The 6,429-nt window shown below is 40.5% G+C and overlaps 1 pseudogene; it reads right to left on the bottom strand.

Moving 5' to 3' along the window:
• Positions 1-556: 556 nt before the first annotated feature.
• Positions 557-968, bottom strand: LOC131762783 (large ribosomal subunit protein eL31-like; annotated as a pseudogene).
• Positions 969-6,429: the final 5,461 nt, after the last annotated feature.

Raw genomic sequence — 6,429 nt, 5'->3', positions numbered from 1 at the left:
CAACACCTTGCTTTCCGGTTGAAATAAGCAGATTTTGTTAGTAATTTCTTAAAAAGGTTACCCTTGAGCTTTAGCTCCACATAAACCAGGACTAAAAACACCTCATGGGGCCACTACAAATAAGTGAGCTGAAAAGGAACTGTACATATTTCATTAAATCTAAGACTATCAAGTGTATCATGTTAGTTTATTAAAATGTGAAAAATGGCAAATAAGTTCTACATGCCAGTTTCTGGAAAAATGTGTATCTTAGAATCAACAAAACCTGCATGTAAAAGCATTAGAATTATACCCACAATGTCCCAACTACCTAAATAGTCATTCTCAAGACAGGTTGCCCTTCGAAATCACCTTAGAACACCTGCCTAGACCCTGTCCAAATATTCAAAAACTCCAAGGACTGGGGAGAAGGGGCCCAAGCACAGTACTTAGGAAATACTCTCCAAATGATCCTGTAGTTGGGAACTGCTTAAAGATATACAAGACTTTAGCTGCAACTAGAAAAGGAAAATTAAGATGAGAAGGCAGTTCTATAACTTTATTCAACAATCAGCAATTAGCTCTCATCCACATTAACTGTCTGTAGATTTTTTAAAGTGGTGACAGGTACATAGGTAACAAAGCTTGTTTGGTGAATCTTAATTAAGTTTTCTGGACAACCACTCACGGATACGGTATGGGACATTCCTTATTCCTTTGGCCCAGACAGCTTTGTTGAGCCTGTTATCAACGTGTACATCTGGAGTTCCCATCTCCTTCATGGCAAATTTCTGGATTTCTTAGAGCGTCTGAGGGGCATGCTTCTCGAAACCCACTCCATGGATGTGCTTGTGAACGTTGATAGTGTATTCTCTGGTCACCAACTCGTTGATGGTGGACCGGCCCTTCTTCCTCTCGCCACCCTTCTTCCTCTCGCCACCCTTCTTTGCGGGAGCCATCCTGCCAGGCCCTGGTTGGAAAGGAAGGGCTCGAGGGATTGTCCATCTTATGGATATTTTTGGATTTTCCTTGATTTTCTAACTGCTCTTTGTTTTCTTGCGCTCTTTTAATGTTCCCAAATCATGCCATCTATGAAGTCACCTTCTTTTCCTCCTAGAGTTTTCTCATTGAATCCTTCTCTTCTCCTGCCCCAGTTTATTATACTGATGACTCAGTAGTCCTGCTTTATAGCTTTCATCCTGAGGTTTTCCTTTGATGCTGTCCTGATTCGGTTCCACAGTTTCATGGTAACATAGCTATCTGGGAAGATAGGGAGTATTTAAGATCATGGGCTCTGGAGCCAGACTGCCCAGGGTTAGATCTTAGTTCTACAACTTACCAATAACTTAGGTAACTTATTTGGCCCCTTTATAACTCAGTCTTCTATTCTGTAAGATAATAATAGCAATAGTATATACTTCATAGGATTTTTGTGTGGTTAAATGTAATAATACATGAAAAACACACACAGCACAGTGCCTGGCACAAAATAAGCACTCAGTAAATGCTAGCTATTATTAGTTATCTCCTTTCTTTATTTCTCTTCTTCTTGTTTTGTGGGAGTACATCCTCAGATGACTTCCTAATAAAGAGTGAATAGATCAGATATTCTGAGGCTTTGCATCTCTGAAAATATCTTTATTCTGCTCTCACACTTAATTGACAGTTTTGACAGGTTTAGAATTCTAGATTTTGATGATTCATTGCCCCTTCCCTTAAATGACCCCAGACTATAACACTGTTAGTACTATCATGTCTACTTTCTATAGTGTTTCTGACTAATATTGCCACTTTTATCTTATTTTATTCTTTTGAAATGATTCACTAAGTCCAAATCACACTCAAGGCAAGGGGAACTAGGCTCCACTTTTGGAGGTCCTATAAAAGAACTTATGAACATATTTTAAGCCAACATGGTCTGCCCTCTGGGATCCAATTATTTGCATTCATCTCACATGAAAAATATCCTCACCCCATACTGAGAATCTCTCCTCAAAGTCCCAGCCCTTTATAACATCAGCTCAACATCCAGGATAGTTCATCTAAATTAGGTCCAGGAGTGGATGAAGCTCCTCAGATGCAGTTTCTTAAGCACAGGTTCTTGAGTACACTTCCCCTCAATCTGAATACCCGTGACTTAAAGGTACAGTCAACACTCCATGATGGGACAGGCATAGGATAATCAGAATAGACACTGCTCTTCAAAAAGTAGGAAACAAGGAGGCACACAAGGGTCACTGGTCCATTGCAATTCTGAAATTCAGCTGGACACAGCTTGGCTGTTCCTTCATTGGGATGCAAAGCCTGGGAATAATTTTCCATGGCTCCAGTTCCACCCTGTGGACTCTTGATTTCATGCTTTGAGTCATTCTCCCTTTTTTATGAAAGATAGCCTGTGTCTGCAGCTGCACATTTGTCTCAGTCCTCTTACTGATTATAGTAGTTTGTGGGTCCAAAGCACTGTTTCACCGTGTTGTCTCCATTCTTTGAAGAAAACACTTCTCTGTGTTGGGCTTCTGCTGAGATTCAGGAGTAAAACACTCTTCAACTTCCAGTTATGTAGTAACAAAGATAACCTGTAGGTCCTACAGTTTACTTTGCTTTATGAGGGTATGCTTATATTGCAGAATACTGGGATTCTCCAAGACTCTACTTCTTTTATGAAACTTTTCTGGCATCTTTTCTCCCATGTCATCTGTTCAATTTTGTTCTTAATAAGCTCACCTTTCATAAGGCCTGCATCATTAATGTTATCTGTGCCAATAAAATATGAAACTATATTTCAGTGGTATTGACAATATATCAGTTAGTAATGCATTCAGCTATAAGTAACAGAAAGCTTGCCCACCAGTGGCTTAAACAAAGAGATTTGCTCACAAAGCAGGGTGCAGGCTGCACTCCTTTAAGGCAGTAGTGTCATCTAAAGCAAGCTGCATGGAATGGCAGAGCTGCTGATTTCTTTATAACCTGCTTTAAAACACTGTAAGAAATGTCAGCAATCATTAATACTGATGATATCTTTTTTTACTGATCACTTACCACTTGCCCTCTTCAAAGTACGTTACACAGATGAGCATTTCAGGCTCACAACAGATCTATGAGGTGGAACGGTTGATGTCATTGAACATCATTCCTTTTCTTCTTCTCCAGGTCACAAACTGGCTGTGATATTTCTAGGGTGTATGTGGCTTCACCAGAATTCCTCCACAACCTCCTTTTGCTTATCAATGCATCAAGCAAACTTAGAGGAATTCTAGACTCCAAGGCTTTTGGGTTTTGGAGAAACCAGTCGGTCTAGCCTTTTCAAATCCATGTTAAAGATCCATGTGGTTCAGTATTCTTTCAGGATGAACTCTCCGATGGTGCACCTGTGGGTGGATTGACTTTGTGCTTCTGTTGACAAGAACTTTGCCTCCCAGGAGCCACTGCAACTTTTGTATCTATTATAATTATTGATTCAAATGAAAACAAAGGATTTTACTTTGTCTTCTTGTTGATGTTTTCGAACGTACGCTCAGTTACCAGATTTTGTTTTATTTAATTCTTATCATCATACAACTACTCTAACATCATTACAGAGCAATGGTGGACTGAGGTGTAGCCTCAGCTGCAGTAACTTAAGATGAGGCAGTAGCAACAGTTAGCTTGGACTCTATCCAGCCCTTGGCCACGTGGGTTTGCCTGTTTCTCTCCATTTTTCTCACCTCCCAGCCCCATCAGTGGTGAGAATCTGATTAGTAAGTGAGTCTAGCAGATAAGAATATAGACCATCTCACTGGTTAACCTTTGTGTTTAGCCGGGGTACCAGGGTTAGTTCTGACAGAAGCACCTGGTTTGGGGAGGCCATAGAGCAGTGTCTGTGCTCCTCCTTAGAAATGGGCAGGATACATTTCAAGCACTTAGGGGATTCACTGCTTCCCAAGGGCTGATGTGTTTTTGTCACCTTCATCCATTTATCAAACGAACATAAACTTTATGATAAAGAAAGTGGGGTTTGTGCATCCTTTGCAGAGTGGAATCCTTATCCTAGTTTGGGTTGTCTTACCAATAAGTGGTAGAGTTCCTAAAAATATAGGAGTAGGACCTTAGAATCTGAGCACTTTATGGTTCTGATGGGGGGAAGAGGTTGAAGGATCAGATCATACTTTGAGAAATTCTGCCTTAGAAAGTTATAGCCCTTTAGATTTTCTTTTTTTTTTTTTTTTTTTTTTGCGGTATGCGGGCCTCTCACTGTTGTGGCCTCTCCCGTTGCGCAGCACAGGCTCCGGACGCGCAGGCCTAGCGGCCATGGCTCACGGGCCCAGCTGCTCCGCGGCATGTGGGATCTTCCCGGACCGGGGCACGAACCCGTGTCTCCTGCATCAGCAGGCGGATTCTCAACCACTGCACCACCAGGGAAGCCCCCCTTTAGATTTTCAAAGCACCGTATACAACCTGGTTAGCAAAGGTCTGAAAAGTATTTGGCAGTATAAATTTAGAGCGTTTTTGAGATCTGGATCTTAGTCTCCCCTTTTTCATTACCCTTCAGTGCTGTTTCCTCCAGAGCTTCCTTTACTTCCTTTGCATGATTCCATTATGTATTTGACCAAACTTGTCAAATAAACTTTTCCTAAAATTGAATACGAACATTTGGAAGAACACTGACATGTTCAATACCCACATATTTTATTATCTCTGGTAGGAGCTGGTTTTTCTGTGGAGGGTGAATAAATAAACTATGTCTTTTTTGGTCCCAAATGAAAATATCTTTTTTTTTTTTTTTTTTTTGCGGTACGCGGGCCTCTCACTGTTGTGGCCTCTCCCGTTGCGGAGCGCAGGCTCCGGACGCGCAGGCCCAGCGGCCATGGCTCACGGACTTAGTTGCTCCGCGGCACGTGGGATCTTCCCGGACCGGGGCACGAACCCGTGTCTCCTGCATCGGCAGGCGGACTCCCAACCACTGCGCCACCAGGGAAGCCCGAAAATATCTTTTTTATTGATCAGCAAATGTATGTGCAAGGAAACATCTTAGGTACTACAAGGAAGAACAAGAAGACTGGGTGTATAAATTATATTCCATTTGTGTCATCAAAAAAAAGATAAACTATCTTTATCTGATTAATGAGGATAAGCTGTGCTTTGGAAAGATAGCCATGAAATCAGATAAAAGTTAAACAATAAAATATTTTTTTCCCTAGGGCAGCAAGGAGTTATGAGAAATACCATAATCTGTAAATTTTGTACTAAAAAAGTTGCTGCTATATAAGACTTATCTTTAAAAAGTTTGCTTTGTGTAGTGCTATTATTCCTTTGTCCTTCAGAGCCAGAGACTTTTTTTTTACTTCTGCTTTTAACATGAAAAGAAAAGACATTTTTCCCCTATATTTTCTTCTTGCCATCTTAAAGCTGAGCATCCAAAAAAGTGTTTTGTATATTAATTCTTTTCTCTCCATCCTTCGTACAAAACCAGGTCTGAGATTGGCAATAGTGCTGACAATTGTTAACCCAAGCCCAGTGAATTTCAATTGTCAGAAAAGTAAGCATTTGAGGAGACTTTGAGTTCATCTCTCAGAGCTCCTTTTCTAGCCCTTGGACGGGATTCCATTGAAATCATCCATAACATAGTGGAGACCCTGTCTCTGGAAGGAACTGTCTGATTTGACCTCATGTATTTATTTTTGTAGAAACCTAGGCATTGAGAGGGCTGGGGATTGGGTGGTGGGAGACAGAGGCTGCAGAAGTGCAGAATATTCCGGTTTACTTGAAGCCAACTGAGCCGAGGGAAATTCTGTCTTGAAAGGGCTTGGCTCAGCAGGGTTCAAGCCCTCACATGTGTGGAATTAGTGAAAAATATACTTATGAGAACCCACGTGAAGGGTGGTGCCTCTAGAAGTCTAAAAGGGACTTGTTCTTTTTTTATTTATTAAATAAAGTGTCTTGGGGGGGATATTTACTTCACCCTTGTGTGTCTGCAGTACTTCTTCACACCAGTGATGGTGTAATTACCTCCTTGCTAAGTCTTTTTCTCCCCTTCTGGGCCACAAATTCCTCTTTGGCAGGGCTAATCTTTTGATCATTATCGTAGCGCCAGCCATGTGCAAAGTGCTCGGTAGATACTGAATGAATGCAATGTGTTTACAGAGTTCAGACACACCCAGACACAGGCTCCCAAATTTTACAGAAGAACTAGCTGTGTCGATTCAGTATATATATATATATATATATATATATATATATATATATATATATATATATATATTTGACCTCATTCTCCCAAATGTTTGATATATATATATGTATTTTTGACATACAAAATACATAATGTGTATTTTGACATAGATTTTTTTTTTTTTTTTTACAGAAACCTATGTAATAAACTTCTGATGAATTCCTAGCATTTTGTGATCAAACCAATTGGCTGAAAACTTTGATCTCTCTTACGATCTTACTTGCAACCCAATGCTACCTAAT

Source organism: Kogia breviceps, chromosome 9, assembly GCF_026419965.1.
Source record: "Kogia breviceps isolate mKogBre1 chromosome 9, mKogBre1 haplotype 1, whole genome shotgun sequence".
NCBI lineage: Eukaryota > Metazoa > Chordata > Mammalia > Artiodactyla > Physeteridae > Kogia > Kogia breviceps.
The sequence above is the reverse complement of the archived record's forward strand: the minus strand, read 5'-3'. Positions and strand labels throughout refer to the sequence as shown.